Source organism: Microtus oregoni, unplaced genomic scaffold, assembly GCF_018167655.1.
Source record: "Microtus oregoni isolate MIOR12 unplaced genomic scaffold, Mior012 000080F_ref0000499, whole genome shotgun sequence".
Classification (NCBI taxonomy): domain Eukaryota; kingdom Metazoa; phylum Chordata; class Mammalia; order Rodentia; family Cricetidae; genus Microtus; species Microtus oregoni.
The window spans coordinates 4,174,678-4,185,764 of record NW_024544538.1 but is presented as its reverse complement, the minus strand read 5'-3'; the positions used below and the strand labels follow the sequence as shown (position 1 = coordinate 4,185,764).

The following is an 11,087-nucleotide window of genomic DNA, read 5'->3' as shown; positions in this document are numbered from 1 at the left end:
GTTGTTTACAATTCCTTTTAATATGACCCATTTTTCCACAATTAAAACATTTGGTATTCTGGTGTCTCCTTTTACCATTGGAAATTGCTTCTTCTACCCATGCTTCAGTGCCATAATCAAATGTATCAACATTGAGTGTATGCAAGACCCATTCTTCCAACGGTGCTGATCTGAGCTTTAAAGGACCCAAAATCCTTTTGCATTCCACATTTGCATTTTCATAAGCCAAAGACTCAATCATTATACGTCTTGCTTCTGGGTCAGATATTCCTATTTGTACAGCCTTAGTTAATCTTTGTAAAAAGTCACTAAAGGGTTCTCTCTGACCCTGTTTAACTCTGACAAATGATTCCATTCTCTGTCCTGGGTCTTGTACCCTGTCCCAAGCCCTTAAGGCTGCTGTAGTACACATGGAGAGTGTGTTTTCATCCAAATTAGCTTGTTCCTGAGGATCGGAAAAGGGCCCTTCACCTAGAATTTGATCTAGGGAAATGTCAATTCCCTTCGCTTTTTCCTGCTGTTCTAAGAGTCTAGCCTCTTGCCTGAATAAGCATTTCCATTTCAATTGCGGTCCACTCTCCAGTACCGCAGAGCTCAGCTGGAGCCAGTCTGAGGGGGTTGCTCTGCTTGTCATGGCCCAAGATCTTAGCATCTCCTTAACAAAAGAGGCTTGCATCCCAAAAGTCATGACAGCCTGTTTTATTTCCTTGAGATCATTCATACGCACAGGTTCCCATGTATCCTCCTTGATGACCCTAGGGTTTTTGGAACCAATCACCTTCTCTGTTGTTATTACTGGAAAGGCAGGTAGAGCTGTAGGTAGAGCTTTGTGGAAATTGTCCCGGAGAGACTTACCCACAGATGTAGTTAAAATTTTCCTTTCTACCCTTTGCTCTTCCTCATCAGAATTTAGAAATTCCTCAATCTTTTCAATTCTATTCACCATTGCTTTCTGCAATGTCTGAATCTCCTGTCCAGAATTATGTTCCAAAGCCTTCATTGAGGATTCTAAAATATGAAGTTTGTCCGTTAGAGATAACATCTCATCTTTGGACATAATTTTTATGGCATAAACCGTGCCTTCTTGTATTGACAATCTTTCCGTCAATCTGTCATAAGCTTTAGACAAAATCCGATTGTCACATTCAGCAGTTTTGATTCTCTCAGTTAATGTTTCATTTCCAACAGAAAGGCCCGGCTAGCTCAGTCGGTAGAGCATGGGACTCTTAATCCCAGGGTCGTGGGTTCGAGCCCCACGTTGGGCGCCAAAATGTAACGGCGTAAATGAATGCAGACAGAGTGTAAAAATATATATATAGCTTTAATGTAGAAATAGACTTACAGAACCACCGTTCCCGCGGAGACCAGGAAAGCAGAAGCAAGCGCTCGGAGCTTGCTCGCCAAATTTATAGGCAGACATTAGCCCGAGGCGAACACGCCCCCTAAGGGGCGGGACTTATCCCTACATCATTCAATCTTGATAGAATAGGAGTTGCCAAGTCTCACTGCAACTTAATATACCATTGGTGGCTGATATCCATGGGAGGCCCTCCCATATCTGAAAAGAAACAGAAGAGGAGTCGGTGGTAGAGGGAGGAGGAGGAACTGGGGTAAGAGGAGGGAAGGGAAACTTTGGTCGGGATGTAAAAGCAAAACAAAAACTAACCAATAAAAAAATTAGATAAAAACCATAAATTTCTCTCTGATAAACACCAAAAAAATCGTTAGTTTATGTATTACATGTGCCAAGTTTTAGGGTGTAAGTAAGTTAAAATTATTTCTGATTGAAAAACAAAATATGAATTCCACAGAATTCATTAGCCATGCATCCAAATACCTTTCAGACATTTTGACATAAAGAGATGGCAAGTCACTTGGAAGAACATTATGATGTGTACCAATGAAATTTCTGCAGCAAGAATCTGATGTTGACTTTGTATTGTGGGAATGTTTTTCATTTCATACAAAGAAGACACTGGGACTTAACAATTTTAGGAAATTACTAGAACCATTAAGAGAAAGGTAAAGAATTTGTTCAGCTTTCTACAATTTCTAAGAGGTAATGATAGTTAGATATTGTACTCTTGGTAATAGCAAATGCAGTCTCTTCTGACTTCTTCAGCTCATATTTGATGAAGGGATCATTAGGAGTTCCAGAGTATTTATGCTATTCCTGTTCCCAGCAACAAGATACAAGTGTTTGACTATTAAGGTCTGGAGGACGGCTTGAACGAGAATAACCTCCAAATGCGCGTATATTTAAATACTCAGTTACCAGTTAGTGGAAATGTTTGGTAAGGATTAGGATATGTGGCATGTCACTGGGAATGGGCTTTTGCCATTCCTGATTAGCTCTGTGTCTTGTGTCTGTGTCTCATGATGTAAGCTCTCAGGTACTGCTCCAGCACTGTGCCTACCTGTTTGTTACCATGCTCCCCAGTGTGATGGTTGTAGACTCTAATCCTCTGTTACTATGAGACCCAAATTAAATGCTTTCTTCTATAAGTTGCCTTGGCCATGATGTCTCATCACAACAGTAGAAGAGTAGCTAAGATATTCTGTCTCGAGCTGAGGTAAGAAAAGAGAGCACTTGGGTAATTCCACTTAATGAGCACTCTACAGGCTGTTCAGATACCCACAATCATGGCATGCACACAGGCTCCTTGCTCAACCAGCTCATGGACAATATCTGAACATCTATTATTGACTGAAACTCATCTCTATCACTGGTGTTCACGGGAGCGGCCTCCTCAGAGAGGAACTTCTCTGCTGTAGTCAGCTGATACTTCTTTCAGGAGCTTAATTGAGCAATTTACTTGCACTTGTCCCACCTTTTCCATAAGATTGCTACTAGTCATCATTTTATTTTCATCTTCTTTTTCATCTTCATTGGAATTGCTTACTCAGAGATTTTGAATATCAATAGGAATAAGGTATCTATGTGTTCTCAATAATTCAAATTGGTTAATGCATTCAAAAAAGTACAAAGAAATCTCTGGGTCTGATTTTCCCATCATCAACTTATATTCTCTTTTTCCATTTCTGCTACTCTCCTAAATAAAAACATTTCAAATCCTGGGATATAATCTTTTTACAGACGAACTATGGCAATATTTCTATATTCATTCAGATCTTTCAGAGATCATTCAGGTCTTACAGAAAGGAAAATCTCTGTCCAGAACCTCACTTCCCAGGTATGCTTGCTAGTTCTATATTAATTTAACACAAGGTAGAGTCATCAGAGAGGAAGGAACCTCAATTGAGAAAATGCCTCCATAAAATCAGACTGTAGTTAAGCCTACAGGGCATTTTCTTAATTTGTAATGTGGGAGGGCCCAGCCCATTGTGGGTGGGGCCATCCCTGAGCAGGTAGTCCCTGGGTGCTATAAGAAAACAGGTTGTGAAATCTATGAAAAGCAAGCCAGCAGCGCTCCTCCCATGGCCTCTGCATCATCTCCTGCCTCCAGGTCCCTGCTCTGCTAATAATGAACTGTTATACTGAACTATGAGTAAAATAAACCCTTTGCCTTTACAAGCTCCTTTGGGTAATTTTATCACAGAAATAGTAACCTTAACTAAGACTCCAGGTTTGCCAACTGCGAGATACTTAGTACTGAGTCATCCCTAGTATTCATTATTACTTAAGATTGGTTTTCCATTTCTTCAGGGCTCATATAGTCAGGTACTCACATCTAGAACAGTGTTCATTTTATCTAAATTTTACAATTTGCAACATGTAAATTGTTCCTAATCATCTCAAATGATCTTTTTGGTGGTTTTAATTTTAAAATACAAATTGTATTTATGTGTATTTTTTGCTGTGTGTGTGTGTGTCTGGGATGCATTTCTTTGTTGCTCATGGAAGTCACAAAAGGGCATCAAATCCCCAGGAACCAGAGTTACAGATGGTGGGGAGCTGCCATGTGGGTGTTGAAGTTGAACTCTGGTCCTCTGGAAGAGCAGCCAGTGCTCTGAAACTGCTGAGCCATCTCTCCAACCCCTTTAATAATCTTTTAAAATTCTGTCTTCAGCTGTAGCGTGACCTTTTCCATCTCTATTACAATAATCTGATTAAAATGGCAAATGATCCAATCAGACACATATTGCCAATTAATGCACAAAAATATTTAACCTTAGTAATCATCAGGAAATTTCATTTCAAAGCTGTGATAAGATGTCATCTCACTCCAGGTGCAATGACTCTTATCAAAAAATAATTCCCCCCAAAAATATTCTAGTGAAGATATGAAGTAAGAATCCTTATAAACTACTTGTGGGATTATGACTCAGTATAGCAGTTTTGAAAACTCTTCAAAAAGTTGAAACTTGAACCACAATATAATTTTGTAATTGCATCCTTGGTATGTATCCAGGGGTAACAAAATAAGTATGTTAGAGAGACATCTCTCTTTGATCTCACTGCTGGTCCCACTAGCAGAGTCATGGAAACTGGAAATTGATAAGAAATCATGAGACAGACACACAGTAATTCTGTGCACCAGTAAGATGTTATTGCTGATTGTGCTGGACAGAACAACTGACCATTATGTTAAGCGAAATGAAGAAGGAACAGAAAGATAAATTCTGCATGATCTTACTCATCTGTGGAAATTTCAGTTTGCTCCCACAGAAGTGGAGAAAGTAATTATGTTACTGTGAGTTTGGAAGGGTGGGGACAGAGGAGGTAGAGGAAGATAGTAAGGGGATGTACAAAGGCGCAATCAGGAAGAAAATAATTTTGAAGGTTCCACAATTCGCCACATATTGCAAAATATATGGAAGTGTTTGATGGTTTTTTTCATAGAAACAAATGCTAATTCCTCTGGTTTGATACATTTTACATGTATATTGGATTATATACTATGTACTAACATAAATATGTATAGTAATTGTATGATCATTTTAAATACTTATAATTTCAATATATCTGTATGGCTGAACAAATATTTTAAAACAATACTGTACATCCTTTTCTGTAATCTAGCATTTTTTGGAGGCGAGATTATATGAGCAACGAAAGGTCAAGGTCATGAGGGGGAAATACACAGAGACAGCTGATCTGAGCCTTGTGGAAACTCACAGACTTTAGACTGTCAGCTGGGGAGCCTGCATGGGACCGAACTAGGCCCTTTGCATGTGAACTATAGTTGCATAGCTTGGTCTGTTCGAGGGGCCCCTAGCAGTGGGACCAGGATCTATCTCTTGTGCGTGAACTGGTTTTTTGGAGCCCACTCCCTATTGTGGGATGCCTTGCTCAGCCTTGATGCAGGGGGAGGGGGAACTTGGTCCAGCCTGAACTTAATGTGCCAGACTTTGTTGACTCCCCATGGGAGGCCTTACGCTTTCTGAGGAGTGGATGAGGAGGTCGGTTGCGGGAGAGGTAAGGGGAGAGCAGGAGGAAGAGAGGGAGGGGGAACTGAGGTTTGTATGTAAAATGTATAAAACATTTAAAATAAAAAATTTAACATTTTAAGTTAATGTACAAAGTACCAGATTTCATTATAGCATTTTGTTCTGTACTGTCTAGAGAATGATCTATGATAGCCACATCCTTTTGTTTTCAATGAGTTTGATTAGTATTTACAAAACCATTTTAAAGTAATAAATAGCAGCCAGGCATAGTGGCATGCTTTAAACCCCAGCACTTGGAGGCAGAGGCAGGTGGGCCTCTGAGTTTGCGGACAGCCTAGTGTACATAATGACTTCAGGGTAGTCAAAAATATATAGTGAGATGCTGTCTCAAAACAACAACAACATAATCATAAATAGCAAGGGATAGGTAGGTAGATAAGTAACTAGATAAATGATAGGTAGATAGTTAAGTAGGTGGACAGATAGATAGCGGAACATCATCAAATTGAGAGCTCAAAACATCCCATACAATTCAACTAGAGAAGCCTTATTGAAGGAACCAGTTCAAGTTCCCAAAGAAGAGAGTCCCAAATGGAGCAGAATGTTCCCTTGTGTGAGGCTTCAAGGCAAAACAAACAAACAAAAGGAGGGAAAGGCAGCATCAAATCAGGATTTACTAGCATCTACCAGGAATCAACTGGGTAAGTATCATTGAGTCAGCCAGTTGGAGTTTTCACCTCGATGGGAGAACTTAGTTACCATGGCTTAACTGCTGGTTTCTTTTTCCCACTGTATCTTTTTATATCATGGGATAAGCAATAATAACCTATATTGGAAGTGGCTTACTTTTAGGCTGTTTCCAAGGATGCAGTATTTTATTTCTTGGGCTGTTTTCTGCTCTCTTCCCCTCCTGTTGGGGAAAAAAACCTACCCTAGACCTTGGTGGATTCTTTGAGACAAACAAGCTTGGGTCTGAAATGGCAGTGGGGTTGGTTTACAAGCCTATTTCTATGGTCAGCTCAAATAGCATAGGACAAATTGTCATTATAATATATAGTATATATTTCATACATAAAAGTCACAATTCTTTATGCATATTCATTTCCCTACCTATCCCCATGCTTACTCCTTGCTGACAACTTTCCCTCCCCCCAAATAGTCCTCTCTCTTCTTTCACGTAACATGTATTTTGTTACCTCTCTTTCATTTTCTCTTTCTTCCTTTCCTCTACTCCTAAGACCTTTTTCTACCTTCACATAGTTCACTTACTACTTTCATGACTTGTGAAAATGTGTGCATGCACATACAAATGTACTTAAATCTAGATTCTGCATAAAAAATAGAAAACTGATAGTATTTGTCTTTCAGGGCCATGTTGATGTGATCAATCCATTTTTTTATTACAGCTAAATAGAACTTAACTCTGCATATATAATACATTTTTCTTTACTGTTCAACTGTTAATGAACCTTTAGACAGGTTTTACTTATCTAATATGAACAGTCCAACTGTGGTCAGTGTAATTAATACTATGGTATTAATATACAGAGACTTTGAGTCCTGAGGTTAAGTGGGCAGGGGTGGTATTTCTGGATTGTATGGTAGTTATATTTTTAGTTTTTGAGTTATGTCTACATTGACTTCCATTGTATCCAAACGGATTTCATTCCTAATGGAATATATAAGGTTTCCTTTCTACGTCCTCACCAGAAATTTTTTTTTATTCCTTCTCTTCAAAGTATTCATTCTGACTTGGTTGAGATGAAATCTCAAAGTAGTTTGAGTTTGCATTTCCTTGATGGATAGGGATATTGAACATTTCTTCAAATGTTTATTGGAAATTTGTATTTCTCCTCTCGAGAACTATCTATTCAGTTAGTTAGCCTGTTTTCTAACTGAATAATTTGAGGCTTTTGGTACAAAATTTTGCAATGCTTTACCAATACTAGTTATTAATTCCTTGTCAGATGTATAGTTGGAAAATCTTTTCTGTTTCTCTAGGATGTTTCTTTTTGTTGCTTCCTTTATTATACAGAATCTTTTTCATTTCATCCAATTCCAGTTCTTAGAATTATTTCTTCAGCTGTTAGAGTCCTTTGCCTGTGAAGTCCATTTCCTATCAGTTTCAGGTCTTGGATTTAGATCTTGATCTATTTTGAATGTACCTTTGTGCAGGGTAAGAGATTTTATTTTATTTATTTATTTATTATTTATTTATTTATTAAAGATTTCTGTCTCTTCCCTGCACCGCCTCCCATATCCCTCCCCTTCCCCCAATCAACTCCCCCTCTCTCATCAGCCCAAAGAGCAGACTGGGTTCCCTGCCCTGTGGGGAGTCCAAGGACCTCCCACCTCCTTCCAGGTCTAGTAAGGTGAACATCCCATCCAAACAGCCTAGGCTCCCACAAAGCCAGTACGTGCAGTAAGATCAAAACCCAGTGCCATTGTTCTTGACTTCTCAGCAGTCCTCATTGTCCGCTGTTCGTAATCCTAGAGAAGCTAAATAATAAGGTGAACCCAAAGAAAAACATATAGACATCCTCCTGGATATTAACATTCATCAGGCGATGAAAGGAGACAGAGACAGAGTCCCACATTGGAGCACCAGACTACAACCCCAAGGTCCAAATTAGGAGCAGAAGGAGATAGAGCACGAGCAAGGAACTCAGGACCGCGAGGCGTGCACCCACACACTGAGACAATGGGGATGTTCTATGGGGAACTCACCAAGGCCAGCTGGCCTGGGTCTGAAAAAGCAGGGGATAAATCCGGACTCACTGAAGATAGGGTAAGAGATTTTAATCTAATTTCATTCTTCTGCATGTTTTGATTTCCCAGCACCATTTGTTACAGAGGCTATCTTTCCCAGTGTGGATTTTCCAAACTTTTCTTGAAAACTAGGCAGGTGTGACTGTGTTCATTTAATTATGGATTCTGTCTTCAATTTTGTTGATCTGAATGTGTGTTTCTGTGTCAGTATCACAGTCTTCTTACCCTTGCTCTGTAGTATAATTTAAAAATACATATGGTGATGCCACCAACATATCTTTCTACTCTGGATATGTTTTACTACATTAATTAATTAATTAATTAATTATTATTTATTTGTGTGTCTGTGTGTGAGGGAGAGAGGGAGAAAGAGTGTGCATGTGTGTGCCACATCAGGCAAATGGAGGACAGAGGTCAACTTCCAGAAGTCATTTCTCTCCTTCCATCAAAGTGGATCCCAGGTACCAATCTCAGGTCATCAATCTTGATTGACAGCAAGTGTCTTTATCAGCTCAGTTGTTTTACTGGCTCAAGTGGAGGTTTATTATTTTGAATAATGCAGTATATTGTTTTATAGCTTATTCTTATTATGAATTATTTTAAGCGCTCAGTCAAGTACCAATGATAATGTGCCTACAAACTGGCCCACTTGCTCTTTTATAAAGATAGTTTTTAGATATTCCATATCGATTCATACTTGATGTGTGTAATTTTATTATTTCTTCATGCAAACTTTCACTTTTTAGTCATCAGATTTGCTACTTTTTAGTATGGTTTGTTCTTTTTCTTTGTTTGAATTTAGACTTTTGCCTCCCCCAAAATTAATTTAGAAATGCAAGACTCTTCGAAGATTTGTTTTAATTTTTAATTATGTATAAGTATGTGTGTCTTCATGTGGGTAGATGCACATGAATGAAGGTGACCGCAAAATCTAGAAGTTTTAGTTCCCTGGAGCTGCAATTATAGATAGTTGCCTGACATGGGTGCTGGGAACTCAATCTGAGTCCCCTGGGAGAGTAACAAGTGCTCTTTACTGGTGAGCCATCTTACCAGCCCCCTGAGAGTTTTCTTTAATTTTCCCATTTATAAAGTTGTGCTTTCTCATATTCATGCATTTAATTCAATTGGAATTTATCTTCCTGGTATGCTATAATATTTGACTGTAACCCATAAATATAATCTTTTCTCAATAGAAAATTTTATCATCATTTTGTTGGTGAATATATTGTTCTGTTATAATTCATTTAATGTACCACCTCTTCTTTATAATAAAGTTTTTATGTAGTAGTACATATTTTCCCTTTCTAAATACTGAAAAAGCCAACATTCAATTGAAATGAATAATCATTTACAATCAAGACATAAGAGAAAACAGGAAAAAGGGCACATCTTTAAAAAGTACCAACAACCCTTTTAGTATTCTCACATCTAGAATTAATAAATTCACTACGTATTTATTAAATGCATCCTGTGAGCCAAAACTGTTCTGAGTTGCTAAAGATATCCAATACATATGATGGTAGACTGTTACTTAGCATATAGCAATTTCTTACATGCTTTCTAATCAATATCTATCTATCTATCTATCTATCTATCTATCTATCTATCTATCTATCCATCCATCCATCTTGGTTTTTCGAACCAGGGTTTCTCTCTGTAGCTTTGGAACCTGTTATGAAACTCACTGTAGACCAGGTTGACCTCAAACTCACGAAGACCTACCTGCCTCTGCCTCCTGAGTGCCGGGATTAAAGGCATACGCCACGCCACTACCACCTGGCTCTTACATGCTTTTCAATGTTCCATTTAACTAATTTTAAAGTATCTCAGTCTCTTGTAGCTAATTATCTGAATCTACCAAGAAAAAAAATGGCACTCCTGTTGGATTTGGAGGCAGTAATGAGTAAGTGGCTATTCTACTGGCCTGGCTGTTACTGCTTTCAAGCATAGCTATAAAAAGAGTGGGTTTTTATGAAGCATCTGTAGTTAGTAGCCGTGTGAATGGGGACAAAGGCAGTATGATCATGGATGCCATGCATAGTGCTGAGTTCTACAGCTCAGGTTCTCTAGTGCTGGCTTTCTTCCTTACTGTCCTAGTTGTGGCAAAGGCTCTCCATGGAGGCTGGACAAATGTACTGTTCAAGAAGCATTAACATAGGCCAGTGATCACAAATACAGCATCCTTGTCTTCTCTCCTGCATGTGGTGGTTTGATAATGGCTTTAGTAAGCTCATATATTTGATGTTTGTTTCCAGTTGATGGACTATTTTCGAAGGGTTAGGTGTGGCCTTGTTGGAGAAGGTGTCTCATTGAATATTTCTTCATGCACACTTTCACTTTTTAGTCGTCAGATTTGATACTTTTTATTATTTATTAGGTTTCAAAAGCCCAACTAGGCCCACTCAGTCACAGTCTCCCTCTCTCCTTCCCTCCCCTTCCCTCCCTCCCTCCCTCCCTCCCTCCCTCCCTCCCTCCCTCCCTCCGTCTGTCTTATACCTGTGGACCAGATGTAAACTTTCAGCTACTACTCCAGGGTCATGCCCGCCTGCCTGCCTGCCACCATGCTCCCTGCCATAGTGGCCATGAACTCTCCCTTGGAAGCTGTAAAAAAAACTCTAATTAAACACTTCCTTCCACAAGTTGCCTTGGTCATGTCTCTTTACATCAATAGAGAACTAAGAGACTTCATTAAATTGCATGGATTCTGTGTCACAACTCCTCCTAACTTCACAGCCATTCGAAATGGGGGAGGAAATATAAACTAAATAAGCCACCCACTTTTCAAACTGTGAATCACTAATCTATTAGGCGATGTAGCATCATGGAGAGAGGATTATTTTGACTTAAAAGTGTCAGACAAATTTCACTTAGGAGATGATTTTAGCTTAGTCTTCAAGAGTAATTGAAGCAGAAGGAACAAGCTGAGAAAGTCCAGTGATGCAATTCTGACACAGATACTTTGATGA

The 11,087-nt window shown here is 39.0% G+C and overlaps 1 non-coding gene across 1 annotated transcript; it reads left to right on the top strand.

Moving 5' to 3' along the window:
• Nucleotides 1-1,192: 1,192 nt before the first annotated feature.
• On the top strand, nucleotides 1,193-1,265 carry Trnak-cuu. The gene has a single exon. It is a non-coding gene; the product is annotated as a tRNA-Lys (tRNA).
• The last annotated feature ends 9,822 nt before the right edge of the window (nucleotides 1,266-11,087 follow it).